Source organism: Peromyscus californicus, unplaced genomic scaffold (assembly GCF_007827085.1).
Source record: "Peromyscus californicus insignis strain IS unplaced genomic scaffold, ASM782708v3 Scaffold_12__1_contigs__length_115047231, whole genome shotgun sequence".
NCBI lineage: Eukaryota > Metazoa > Chordata > Mammalia > Rodentia > Cricetidae > Peromyscus > Peromyscus californicus.
Genome location: NW_026294413.1, coordinates 26,010,190 through 26,025,412, shown reverse-complemented (window position 1 = coordinate 26,025,412; position 15,223 = coordinate 26,010,190). Strand labels below are relative to the sequence as shown.

Below are 15,223 nucleotides of genomic sequence, written 5' to 3'. Positions count from 1 at the left end.
TACCACAGCTCTGGCCTGCTCTGTTTAAAGTCCACCTTCCTTTGGACTCCTTATATTATATAAAATTACTTTTGCCTAAAATCATTTCCTGAAAAACAAAGTCTTCCTGACAGACCAAGATAAAATCCCTTTGAAAGAATTTAAATATTATGGGCAAGTTTGAAAAAAAATAGTCTTTCACTATTAGGAAGATAGTATTCTAGTCTATCACTGACTATTGACGCTATCCATACTCTGAAGGAACGGCATTTATCTACCCTATCACATGTGACTTGCCTATGCCTATTGGAACAGGACCATACAACCTGCCTGAAATGTGTGTGGACTGTCAGATGTGGTCACAAAGTGCTCATGCTACATCTAAGCAGATACTTTGGGACACTGAAGTGGCCAGAGGTTCCCCTATCCTTTCCATCCACCAGGTTCTTTATCATAGCTACCTCCACGTGGATTCTGAATGAGAAGACAGAGATCCTAACAGATGGAAAATAGAGAACTGGAGGAGCAACAAACAACCCACGATTGATAATAGGTTATGCAAATCAAAAATAAACATTTGTTATTTTAAATAACTAAGACATTTTTTGCTCCAGTAAAGCTGAATGTTAAGCCTCTTCAAGGACATAGTTTAGATTACTTATTCTAAATGTCAGACTCCAAAGGATTAAGTAATAAAAGTTGTGAAGAAAAGGGACAGATACTCCTCCATGTAGATTGTAGAATGCCCCAGAATGTGTCACTCACAATAACAATGAGGAAAGAAAAGCCAAACTTTTCTTGGTTTCATGAGAGAGTTATAGGATGATAAACTAAATTCCAAAGACTGGCATTTCCCCTCCAGTGAAAGACTCACATGCCTTCATATGCAACATGGAACAGGAGGAAGAGACAATGGCTGCAGAAATGGGGTGAAGAGGGTTCCAGAAAGGACCTTCACTTACTGACAATGGCAAAGAGAGATGCAAAGCTTACGCTGAGGAAACCCAGGAGGAAAGCCTCTCACTGTTCTACCTACTTCAACTTCCTGCTTGAAACATTGATATAAGAGTTCTGACAGAAGCCGGGCGGTGGTGGTGCACGCCTTTAATCCCAGCACTCGGGAGGCAGAGCCAGGAGGATCTCGATGAGTTCAAGGCCAGCCTGGACTACCAAGTGAGTTCCAGGAAAGGCGCAAAGCTACACAGAGAAACCCTGTCTCGAAAAATCCAAAAAAAAAAAAAAAAAAAGAGTTCTGACAGAAGGTGCCAATGGGATTCCTAAGCCATGGAAAGCGATCTTTGAGCAAGAAGAAACAATGCAAGAGAATGTTCAAAGGACAGAAATAAGGAGCTTAAGAAATCGCAGTTATCAAAAGAGGGAAGCAGATCACACAAACCAAGAGGAAGCAGCTTGAAAGTAAACCCAGACAAGAGCCCAGAGCAGTAACTGATGGGTGCTCAGGAGTCCCTAAAGACAGTAAGTGGACCAAGAATGAGGTGTCCATCAGAAACTCTGCAGTAAGACAGGCCAGTAAGTTGGCAAAATCCACTAGTGTGTTATGTTTGAACTTTAACAAGACTCATGACAAAGTCTTTCATGATGTTCAGATATACAAGATAGAGCCATAAAAATAGAGAGGAAAACTTCAACAAATAGACTACAGGAAAGTCAAAGGCTAATCACACCCCTATTCTAAAGAGCTTCCAATGGAGGGATTTGTATGGAAAAGGCTATTCAAATAAGATTTAAAAAGAAAAAAAAAGAGTGTGATTACTGTAGGTGAACTTAGTAGCAACCACAATAATTTAAGTAGCACTTAAATACATTTCAGTTGTGGTACTTAGTTTTTTCGGGGTTTGGTTGTTTGTTTGTTTGTTTGTTTGAGTCCTCACATAATCTTTAAAGGAGGAATAGTTCTGTTTCTACAAACAAGGAAACAGGTTTAGGAAGGTTAAGTAAGTAAACTGCTCAAAATAATACACTTAGCAGTAGGTAAAAGAGTGACTGTAGAGTTGGGTCTGAGTGCGACAGTTGTCCTCTTAAATGTTGCACGCTGGCCTTGAGATGATGCGTGGAGTGTACACTAAGACAGTGAACCACGCAGCCCTGCAGGGAGATCAGTGAAGAGTCGATCCGGTTGATCTGATCAGTGCAGAGAAGATGCAGGAAGGAGGAGTCAGTAACATACCAGGCAGTAGGGATGAAGGCAGGACCGAGCTGAACTAGAGGGCACGAGAGATGATGCTGGGATGAGTTAGTTGTGGAAATGGAGGAAAGATGGACTTGTTTGAACGGGGGTCAATGAAGCAGCTGAAGAGGCGATACAACTTGATTTTCATCTCCCAAAGACAATTAAAATCGCCCGTCTTTGTAAAGTCCTCTCAGTCTCTTCGGCACCTTCACTATCGCTGGTAAAGATAAACAGCCTGGCTTATGAGACTCTAAAGGCACTCATGCAGTGCATATTTCCTCAACTCTCCCCTTTCCCAACTCTTAGTAACCTTAGTGCTCCCAACAAATTCTTAATTAAACATTCGGGTTTCATCACAAATGTCAAATTGTCATTTGATCAGCAAGGCAAAGTGTTAAGTTTAATATTTTTAATATATACTCAACTTATTTCTCTCACCTCTACTATTGCCACATTTAAACAAGAGTAATTTATGTAAACTTTTAAAAATAAACATACTGATATGTGTTATTGTCAAATATTATAATAAGCCTAACCATAGTAATTTTTCCAAACTTAATGTAGAACACTATGTGCTATTTAAGTAACAAATCTGGAATTTGGGGAAGCAATTTAAACTTTATAAGAGTAAACAAAAAAGTTCAAAAGCAATAGAGCCTTTTAAGTTTCTGTGGTTAATACACACAAATATTAATACAGCTAAGTAATCCAAACTGGCAGCATAAATGTGGCACAAAATCATCATCCTTATATGCATTATAATGAGTGTGTGTACTTCACAGAAATGTGAGGAACACACAGTGCAGGGAAAATGCTGTTTTTCTCTAAACCTGATAGTTGGTCACCCAGTAAGTCACGAGAATCTAAAGTTTTCCGTCATTTATAGCAGTCTCCTGCCTAAAATGTAAAATCATTGGCTTACACAGTGAATCATTATAAATCTCTCACAAGCTTTTAAACCAATCAGTCAAGCTTAGAATGCAGTGATTTGGAGAATCATAGCTCTGAGGCTTTGGGGCCTCACTGTGCAAGGGTAATAAATGTAAATGATTTTGTAACTTGTAGAAACACAGGTTAGTTCTCTCTTTACCTCCCAAAGAGCAACTGAGTTTGACTAAGGAGGTTTACTGTGATCCCAGGGAAAAGAAATCTATTATGTCACTTTCTTTCCTGAATCCTAGGGAAAAGAATAACATAAAAAGCAGTTAATCTGTTAAGCACACAAAGCCTAGTATATAGAAAAATGCCACTCAAAAAGCCCCGATTCTCTGTGTAATTTGCAGCCTTCCCAGTGAGAAATGAGCCTTTCTAAAGCACAATTCAGTAAGTGGTACCACTTACTCAATTTGCCCTCATTTTGGCAAGAGAATCTTCACAACAGAGAATGCATATCTGATGTCATCACAATTCTAAAACAGAAACGAAATCTATTTTTTTGCAGTCCACATGAAATTATGTTCAAATTTTGAAAATAAATCTTATGCAGCGTTTGAACAATTTCTTTCAGTTGGAAACATAACTTCATGAAGAAAGCAAAGTGATTTACTGAGAGGAGTAGAGACATTCAAAATATATACATATTATCATAGTGTTAATAAATGTCTAACTATATACAATAAAATGAAAATGATGCAAAGTGCGTCCTCATTCAACTTACAGTTTTTTCTCATTAGAGTCTTGCTAAAATTTCTTAAGCTAAAACAGATAATAAAGTATTCCTCTTTCAGGTACGCTCTGGGTTTGCACTGTTCTGCTGTTTTATTTCTGTTGACGGTCTTCAAATCAATGGTCATGTGTCCATGCCTGCATCTCAAGGTCATAGTGTCAGACTGCTTAGTGTTTGTTTTCTTTGTCAATGTTCAAGTTTTGAACAAATTCCTCAAGCAGGCTTATTAAATTCTTCTGCTCAAGAAGTCTGCTCTCTCTGGCTCATCTGAGCCTTCTGCATTCTTCACATTTTTGCAAAACTAGACAAATTTAAGATCCTATTAGCAGAACTCAAAGCTGACATCCAAATGGCAAGCAAGGTGGAGAGCTCATGTTCTTGATACCCACGGAGGGGAGGGATGCAAACAGCATGAAAAAATACCTCTCAGGCAGGCTTGGTAGTGCACACCTTTAATCCCAACATTCAGAAGGCACAGACAGGTGGCTCTCTGTAAGTTAGAAGCCACCCTACATGGTGAATTCCAGGTCAGCAAGACATACACAGTGAGACTCTGTTGCAAAAGAATAAAGAATGCCTCTCCATTGTGCATTCTACTCCTCTTCTCTGTCTAGAGGAGGGTCCTGTTTACCATGTCATGCTCAGCATTGTGTGAGCTATGCTGGCAAGTACAAAGACCTGGAAACTGCATATTTATTGTTCTATTTAAGTAATGATATCCATTTCACCTAGGAAGAGAACGCTTGAAAATGTGCTATGAATCAACTGGAAAAAGCCACTGTAAAGCAATGTACAGCTGAAACTGGGATGTAGAGATGTGTGGTGGAGAAAGAGGAAGTGTAAGTACATACCATTCTTTCTGACTTACACATTTTTCTTTTTGTTTTTTCATCTGCTTGTTGTCTTTGTTTAGGTTATTTTGTTTGTTTGAATGACTGTTAACTTAGGGCAAAGGAGCATACTAGACAAGCACTCTACCTCTGCTCCAATCTTGATTTCATTAAAAAATGAGGTCATAAGAGGTTATAGATAAAAACAATGGGATGCATGTCTTGGTTAGGGTTACCGTTGCTGTGATGAAACACCATGACCAAAGCAACTTGGGGAGAAAAGGATTTATTCAGCTTATCCTTCCACCTTACAGTTCATCATCAAAGGAAGCCAGGACAGGAATTCAAACAGGACAGGAACTTGGAGGCAGGAGTTGATGCAGAAGCCTTGGAGGAGTGCTGCTTACTGGCTTGCTCCTCATGGCCTGCTCAGCCTGCTTTCATATAGAACCCAGGACCACCAGTTTGGAGATGGCACCATCCATAATGGACTGGGCCCTCCCCCATGAATCACTAATTAAGAAAATGCCCTACAGGCTTGTCTACAGCCAGATCTTATGGAGGCATTTTCTCCATTGAGGTTCCCTCCTCTTAGATCACTCAACTGTGTCAAGCTGACATAAAACTAGCCAGCACAGTAAGCTTATAAGATATTGTAGCATGCCTTTTCCTGTAACGCCTCCCCACCCTCAAAAGATCATTTACCTGTTTCTGGGATATTGAAAATATTTTTTAAAGTAAAAGCCATAATCAAATGATAGCTACAAGAACATCACAGTTGTTCAGCATCTCCGTCTTGCTTCTGCTCTCTGGTGTGTAGACATATGCTAAACAAACTGCAGTGTTTACTACACATGCTACACAGCACTTCAGTCGACAGCAGACTGGATTTACAATAGAAGTCCCATAAGATTATAATGGAGCTGAAAATTCTCAGTGGCCAAGTGACGCTACAGCCATTCTAACATCACTGTGCTCCGTATTTCTCACACATTTGTGGAAATCTTTCCACCAACAGGCCTATAGCACACTGCCAGTTACACACAAGACTAGCACAGACACTTACATTCAGTGCATCATTAGTAAATGGCTACCACTCACTGGTTCACATGTTTGCTATATTATATTTTTATCCTTATTTTAGAGCACATCTCTGGTCAGCGGCTTCATGTGTCTGTTTGCCATGTCTCCTGACTGCATCATTTTCTCTTGGGCTGAATTTAATCTCACATTGCTTTGTTCATCTAGCCCCAGAAGCAAAGCAAAGGCTTTGTAGCCCTGGCACGCAGAAGGCTATATGGGTTAGGTTTGTGTAAGTACACTGTACGATGTTCACAAAACGACTTGGTTGCCTCAAGACACACTTCACAGAACATTTCCTCTCCATTAAGCAACACAGGCCTGTACTTGTATTATTATTAAACATTATATATATATAAAACTAAATATCACACTAAGGCTTTATGTCTATGAATTGAGCTTTATATTTTTTGGTCAAGTTTCAAACCATGATTACATACAATAATTCAGTTAACTAGTTAATTTGTTAATTTAATTTGTTAACATTAATTATTGTTCATATAAAGCTAAAAATTCAATCTTGAAAAAACTAAGTTTAAATATAATATTCCAGATCTGATATTTCAACAGAAACATGCATCAGGTAATAAATAGCTCCCTTTGATCATTGTTTTTAAAGCCTCTTGAACCATGCTCTGATTAGTTCTATTTAATATTTAACATCTGGTTAGTCAATTTCAATCTGCAGAGAACACTGCTGGAAAAATCCTATGCTGACTAAATACATTTATAATACTACAAAGCTGACATGTAATTGATTTTAGTTCCCATAAAAAGATTATGTTAACTTTCCTTAATCTATATATTTATATTTTGTGCAGTCTGTAGAACTCACACTAGGGATGCTAAATTTTTATTTCCTATCAATATTTTATGTAAAATTGATAGGGTTATATTTTAGTCTAACTACCACTTTTTAATTTTTTCCCTTGGAAAGGAAGTAACATACTGAAAAATATTGCTGCACAGTGGTGGCACTAATACAACAGAGGTTTCCTGGCCAGCTGCAACCCTTCGAATCAATGGGAGAGGTACAGCAGCTTTTCTTATATGCCCTCAGACCCAGACAGGTTTTTAGTTTTGTTTTAAATTAAGTGTTCTTTGTTTTTTTGTTTTTTACATTTTTGAGACAGGGTTTCTTTGTGTAGCCCTGGCTGTCCTGGAACTCGCTCTGTAGACCAGGCTGACCTCAAACTCAGAGATCTGCCTGCTACTGCCTACCAAGTTCTAGGATTAAAAGGGTGCACCACCACCACCCTGCTTTAAATTAAGTTTCTATTTCTCCAAAGTCTAGTATATTTTGTTATTATTGTTGCTGTTAATATTATCTAAATAGGATGTTTATTTTTATTGTGTATGTTGTTTGTGTGCTGTGTGTCTGTGTGTATGCATGTGTTGTTGTAGTTGTTGTTGTTGTTTTGTGTGTATGTGTGTTTACACATACCATGGCATACATGTGGAGGTCAAAGAACAACTTCCAGGAGTTAATTCTCTCATTTTACAATGAGGAGTTAAATTCATGTCATTATACTTGGGAGCAGACCCCTTTATCCACTGTGCCGTCTCACCAGCTCTAAGAGAAAGTTTTGAACCAAACGATCTGGATCAAAGATGATAGTGACTTGGACTAGGGGTGAACAAAAGGAATTAAAAAGAGGCTGAACCAAGAGTGAACGATAAAGTAAATAATAGCCTCTGGATAGCACTATGAACTCAAAAGTTCTAAAAAATACATAAACTATTTTGGTAAAGTGGTTGGATTCTGCATACATATTTTAACCTTGGTCCTAAAATATTTGGTCAGAGGGAAAACATGGTCTAAAATGAGGGGGGCTGACTCCAAGTACTCTGAGCAGATAGAGAGGTTGGACTTGAGAAGTTCCTCGGTTAAGCAGCCTGGGAAGGCAGTTGACTCATGGGAGCCACTGACAACTGTGAGAACTGTTAAGCTGGCACAGGCATGAAATCTCTCCCCCTTCAAAATTCTACCAGCATGCCTATGAGGAATGCAGGTCAGCACATCCAGGAAGCATGTAAATGGCTAATCAATTTAGGTACTTGAAGGATAAAGTCACCTAAATTACTATGACTGTCCATTCGAGTCATAGTCAGCTATTGCATAACAGGTCCTCAGAAACCTCAAGTCAGGAGCACAGGGACTGAGGCCACAAGAGCTCGGTGGCTAGGGGCACTTGCCACCAAGTCTGATGACCTGACTCCTTTTCCCAGGCCCCACATGGTAGAAAGAGAGAACTGACTCCTATAAGTTGTACTGTTACAGCTGCAAATGTACTATAGCATGCATGTACTCACCACTCATATTCATATAAATAAACTATAAATAAATGCAAGCAAAAACTTGTAAAGAATAAAACAGTCATTTGTTTATAATTGGCAGACTGAAGATTGTATATTTTAACATTATGCATTATTTTAAATGTACATATGTTATAAAATACTAAATCAAGCTAATTAGGGAATGTTATTATCTCGTATTACTATTTTTGTGTTGAGAACACTTACAATCCATTTTCTTAGAAATCTGCAAGAATACAAAGGGAGCAGGCATTTTTATACTTATATTCTTTCTGATATCTTAGGGGAATTTTCTGGAAGTATATAAAATGGCAAATACATTTGTAGTAACTCTATTCCATTTTTAACAGTATTTATTGAGCATTTGTGATGGGATGGCTTCCAAGGGGCATACAAATTAAATAGAAACCCCATAAATCTTGTAAAATATAAAATATTACAGCTCTCAAGATACCTATAGTCTAAAGGGGAAATACACACAAAATAGGAGAAATGCTTCAAAAGCAGTACTGTTTAAACTTAAATGTACATAAGAATTTCTGCATCTAACCCCAGAGAATTTTTGGTAGACATAAAAAAAGACCTAACATTTCAACAAGATTCCATATGATTTTAATGAAGATGCTCTGTAACTCCAAACAATAGGACTAACTTTCAAATGTACCCAGAGAAATTTATCCTTAATAGTTTATAGTATTTTACATCTAACTCAAACTTAAGATGCAGGCATTCTGTCCTATAACATCAAACTCTAAAGACTGGTTCCACTGAAGTCTAACCCTCTTAAATACATCTATATATTCTCAGAATGTAAACTTTCAGCCTCTTTTAAAATGTTGAAATATAAATAATATTATTTTGTTTAATTCAAGTATAATTACATTAATTCCTGCTTCCTTCTCCTCTATCCTAGCACTCCCATGGACCTCCTTGCCTCCAAAAATCTACAGTCTACTCTTCTTGAATTATTGTTGTTACATATACGTATGTCTTAGTTATGGTTTCTATTGCTGTGAAGAGATAGCATGGCCATGACAAATCTTATAAATGGAAACATTTAGTTGGGGCTGGCTTACAGTTTCAGAGGTTTAGCCCATTATCATCATAGTGGGACATGGCAGTGTGCAAGAAGACATGGTGCTGGAGAAGGAGCTGAGAGTTCTACATCTTGATCCACGGGCAACACAAGGAGATACTATGTACTGGGTATAGCTTGAGCATATGAGACCTCAAAGTCTACCCCCACAGTGACATACTTCCTCCAACAAGGCCACACATCCTAATGGTACCACTCCATATCGGTCAAGCATTTCAAACATAGGAGTCTATGGGGGCCATACCTATTCAAACCACCACAGTGTATAAATGAATACATCTATAAGTACAACCCTGTGAGTCCAGTTAGTGTTGTTTACATGTATATATTTTTCCAGAGCTGACCACTTACTGTTGCATATCCAATTGAGGGGTTTGTGTTAAAGTTTGTGTTAAGGATGTGTTAATTAGGACTGGGCATCCCATGAGCAGTTGTTCTCTGCATCTGAACTAGTTATAGCTTTCTGCAACGGTCTCCTACTTCTGCAAGAAGAAACTTATCTGATGATAATTGAGATCTACATTTATCTGTGAGTATAAGAAGAAATATTTAGAATACAGTTGGGAAATTATTCTGATTTAGGAAACTGGCAGTCATAGGTTCTCCTTTTGGGTCTATGACCTCTCCGACTACAGGTGATAGGCTAGTTTTTACAGTACCAGGCATAATCCCCCGCCCCCGTGTTGAGTGAGGCTTAGATCCAGTTAGATGGCTGTTGGTAACAGCTGAGATACAAGTGCCACTACTTCACCACCGTGGAAATGTTGCCAATCCAGTCATTGTTGTAGTGAATCTGGCTTGGACTACCATGAATATACTTTTCCCTTGTCAGCCTGCATAGTACCTTCTGATACTGTGAGAGTCCCTCCTCAGGAATGGAGCTTCCAGATCAGTTGCAGCTCAATTACTCCAAGTCCAGTGTCAAACGCATGTTATGTCCTCAGCAATAGGGTCTTACCTTCTGATTCTGAGAGACAGCCAAAGGCAATGGCAATAGCCTGTATTGTCCAGGGGAATCTCTTGGACTCCCTGACCAACAACTCAAGAGGAGGTTTCTCATGTACGGGGCTGGGATTTTTGTCTGATAGTCATTGACTTTTCAGGGGAGCATTATCACCCCAAGTGGTGGAACTTCTTTCAAATATATACATATATATGCTATGTAAATGTGTATTTTGTATAGTTTTAGGTGAATATACAATAATGACTCCCTATGCCTTGTTCAAGCATCCTTAGTGTTATGTATCCCTCCTCCCTCCCTCCCCCGTTAAAGCCCCTCACTTTTCCTATTTCTCTCCTCACAGCACCTGTGTCCTACTGTCACCTACACTTGATTCCCCCATTTACTCTCTTATTTTCCTGGCTTCTGTAGTTACTCTAGGGTATGTGCTCACATCTACAAGTTTGGAGCTGTGAACCACAAATGAGAGAGAACACGCAAAGTTTGTCCTTCTGGGTCTGGGTTACATCACTCAGCACACTACACTCTAGTTCTATCCAGTCACATGCAAATTCCATGATTTCATTTTTCTTTATAGACAGATAGTATCCTGATATATATATATAGATAGATAGATAGATAGATAGATAGATAGATAGATAGAAAGATCCTTATATAGATATATCCTTATATATATATAATTTATATTACCCAGTCATCAGTTGCAGGATTTGGTTGTTTCCATTTCCTAGCTGTTGTGAGTAGAGTGGCAATGAGCATGGTTGACCAAGTATCTGTAGAGTAGAATGTTGAGTCCTTTGGGCAGCTCCACCTCTTTGATCCTAACTTCTGTGCATATTGCTTTCTGAATAGATTTTGTGAGGATGTAAGCCTCCTTCCCTCATCACTCTGTCCAAGAGAGAAAGAAAGGGTGGGAGAAGCAATGTGTTAATAAATAGAATAGACTTTGTTAGAGTTTGGAGATAAAATAGTTGAGGCAAAGATTATTAGACACTGTGAAAATAATTTTAATTTCAAATTCAGCCTTAGATATCGCATATCCTATTTGCACCCACAAATCAGAAACTTTACTGCCTTGAAGCTATGTTATAATTGCATGATACAATGTGTGTAAAGCTGAAATGAATGATACACAAAATCAGTATTTCATAGAGACACTGAAATATCATCAGCTCATTCTCTGGAATTAAAAATGGGTACTGTGATTTCTTAGTCCTAAAGAACAGATGACATTTTTAGACCATTTTATCCTTCAGATTCTCTGATTATATGGGTAGTTATTGCTGTTTGCCTAGAACTTTTCTCTAAGGCTCCCTAAAATAACGTATTTACATATGATATGAGCTCAGCTCATAACTTGCAGTAGTAAGCAATTCATTTAAAATTTTGGGACCTGGGAGACTGAGCAGGAAGCCAGAGGAGCCGTATGCTATGGAACTGCTAAATCAACAAAGGATAATTTCAGAACCTTGTCAGAGGACTCTGTACATACAATACCCATTCCAGACTAATTTACAGCACCCATGGCAGGGCAAGAAAGATCTCCAGGTGCCTCTCTGCGATATGGAGACTACCTCACCCTGATCCAAGAAGTAATATAGAGTTACACTGTACATAAAAATATAAACACGCCAACTACATAATCAAATTCAGTTGCACAGAATGATCTGTAATGATGTGCTAATGTGTTCTTATTCTTAAAGTTGTTACACAGACCCAAACAAAGAGGGAATCTTAGGAAGAGCTGCAGAGAGGAGGGAAGATTGAAATCAGGGAGAGAATAGCCATGGATTTGGAAAGAGAAATGGAGGGTAAGAGTGGAAGTTGATGAAACATTGGTGAAAAATGACAGGGATATTAACCTAATTGGAGCTCTATGCCCATCTGTGTGCCCCTGACAATGAAGACAGATAGTCTGGATAGACTCAAGTGGCTCATGAGAAATGTTAAGTGCAATTTCAAGCACATGATTAGGAGATGGATGGTGATTGTTTGGGAGCTTGGGGAAGATTCGATTCAAAATAAAAAAAATAGGATAACTTAATTTTGAAGAGAAAGTTGAGTTGTATTATGAAGGCAGAAAATCAACTATGCACTCTCCTCTATAAGTCTGATGAAGAATGAATGATACATGGTTGCGTATGGCACTAGTAGAGCCCATCATGTACTGGCAGTTACGAGTAGCTTTGCATGCATTCATTTACTTCTTCCCCTTTTCAGCCTGTTTATGCAAGTATCAATACTGTACACATTTTATAGATGAGCAAGTTAAGGTACAGGGAACTCAAAGCATGTGTCCAAGTTACAGAGGAACTGTGATTTGAACTCAAACACTATGGCTTGTGTGTGTGTGTGAGAGTATATGTTGGGTATATGTAAGTTGTGCATATGTACATGTGTGGTGCATTTGGGGGTAAATATGTATGTCACAGTACACATGAGGCCAGAACTTGACATCAGAAGTCCTGCTCCATAATTCTCTACCTTATACCCTTGAGATGAGTCTCTCACTGAACCTGGAGCTAAACTGGTGGTCAATAAGCCCCAGAGATCCCCCTACCTCTGACTGTGCTTAGGTTACAGGCACGTACAGCCATGCATGGCTTTTCACGTGTGTGCTTGGTCTTTGATCTCAGGTCCTCAAGCTTGAATAGCAACCCCCAACCCCCAAGCCCTCCTGTGAACTTTTCATTTTAGTTTTGTTTTTTGTTTTTTGTTTTTTGGTTTTTTTTTGTTTTTTTGTTTTTTTTGATGCAGAGTCTCACTCTGTAACCCCAGGCTAGCCTGGCCGGCACCGGCACACCAGCCAGCACTATGACTCCAGTCCTGTCTCTTAGCTATTATAACTCACCAGAGTTCTCGGGGATATAAAGAGAGAGAATAAATATTTCTAACAAGAAGAGTAAGGGGGTGTGGTCAAACGAATTAAAAAAAAAAGACAGTGAAGATGACTCCAAAGTCCCCAGTGTAAAAACTATGAAGGCTTGATAGTGTGTTCAATATCTATTTAAGTTTTTAAGATGTATTAGTGACACAATAACAGACAGAAATGATGAAGCACTTGCCAATCAATACATGAAAATAATTTCTTTTAATGATAGAAAATTTCCCCATTGGGGAAAAATAAATGAGTTGGTTGTGTCCCTTAGTAACTAGATTTAAAGTGTAGTGGCTATTTTTCACGAGAGATAATACTCTGTATTTATGTAACACCTTTCTCTGAAGGAGCTCAAAGCATTTCACCACAACACATTACCTTATTCATCCACATAGCATCCCCATTTAGGAAAGGAAGTGTCAAGTGTAATGACCACAGTTTTACAGATGGGAACACTAAGACAAACGGAGCCAGTGACTTACCAAGATCACAGAAAGACCCTGTAGCAGAATTCAGTCTGGGTGTGGTTTCTGTTGAAATTCAAAATCCATTCCACCCGTTCTCAATGAGAGGTCACAAATTTATCTCCACTACCAGCATTACTATACTTATAAATTAGCATGCTTAGGGTCGAGTTATCACCTAGTATAACCTGAGAAGTGTGTGTGTTATGGACTCGGTAATTTTTAGTTGAATAAGCCTATCAAGTCTAAAAATTAATGATTTCTTCCTTTAAAAAAAAAAGTCAAGACTTTATCCTTATTTAGATACTCATTAGGTTTTAACCAGAAGGAAATTTGGGTATGTATTGGAAGTCTTGACAAAATGCTGCCCTTTTTTAGAGAAAGACTGCCATTTAGAGGTTGCAAACTCTCAGTAAATGATGAAAAAGAGATAAGATGAAGTCTGTGTGACATACACACATAACAGTAAGGAGACAAGTGATTCCAAAGAAAGTATGTGTTTTCTTCCATTAATAAGAGAGCCAACAACCGTCCTTCAATCTTAGCAATTTTTAAACTTAAAATTACGATACTGCTTACTCTTAGATTAACAAAGATATCTGTGTCGTTATTTTTTAGTTGATCTCATTACAAATTGAGTGTAAATTCAGGTCTTAAAAGAGGGCACAAAAAGGAAGGTATGAAGTTGATCGAAAAATGAACTAGTAGAAGACTGAGGAATTGACTCCATCAGTAAAGGGCTCGCCTTGCAAGTATGAGAACCCTAATTGGATCCCCATCATCCATGTAAGAGTTGGATATGGTCACAAATTTCTGGAGTTCCAATACTTAGAGAAATGGGAGGAGGAAGATACTGGAAGCTCGTTGGCCAGCTAGCCCAGAGAATCATCAGAGAGTTCCAGGTTTGGTGAGACACTGCCATGGAAAAAATAAGGTGAAGAGCATCGGAGAAAAATCCCCAAGGTCAATTTCTGGGCTCCACAGGTACACAAAGGTATGTGTGTGGTGATATTGTGTTCCCCAATATATTGTGCACCCCAATAAACTTATCTGGGGTCATTGAACAGAACAGCCACTAGATGTAGAGACCAGAAAATGATGGCACACACTCCTTTACTCCTAGCATTTTGAAGGCAAAAATCCATCCAGATCTCTGCGAGTTCAAAGCCACACTGGAAACAGCCAGGCATGGTGACACACACCTTTAATCCCAGGAAGTGATGGCAGGAAGCAGAAAAGTATATAAGGTGTGAGGATCAGGAACTAGAGCCTGGTTAAGCTTTTAGGCTTTTAGCAGCAGTTCAGCTGAGATCCATTCAGATGAGGACTCAGAGGCTTCCAGTCTGAGAAAACAGGATCAGCTGAGTAATTGGCAAGGTGAGGTGGCTGTGGCTTGTTCTGCTTCTCAGACCTTCCAGCATTCACCCCAATACCTGGCTTCAGGTTTGTTTTCATTAATGAGACCTTTTAAGATTCATGCTACATATGTGTATCCATGCCCCCAAACACACACACACACACACACACACACACACACACACACACACACACACACACACACATACACACACACACAAACTAATAGAATATACTCACATTCAGAATCATTTAACGGAATCCTTATGCACACCGTGGGTGATGAACACACTATATAGGGCAAGGTGAACTACACCCAGCAAGATGACTAAGATCAAAGGCTCAAACAACTCAAGACACCTATGCATTTTATTTTCCTCCTTAAATTGCACATGCTCTGCCCTTA

At 38.8% G+C, this 15,223-nt stretch overlaps 1 long non-coding RNA gene across 2 annotated transcripts in view; it reads left to right on the top strand.

Moving 5' to 3' along the window:
- The first annotated feature begins 4,470 nt into the window (after window positions 1–4,470).
- The window catches only part of LOC128107099 (uncharacterized), a 28,122-nt gene continuing 17,369 nt past the window's right edge, over window positions 4,471–15,223 (top strand). For both annotated transcript variants that reach the window (XR_008216955.1, XR_008216954.1), the window contains exons 1-2: window positions 4,471–4,675; window positions 6,684–6,777. This is a non-coding gene — a long non-coding RNA (uncharacterized LOC128107099). The remainder of the gene's footprint in view (window positions 4,676–6,683; window positions 6,778–15,223) is intronic.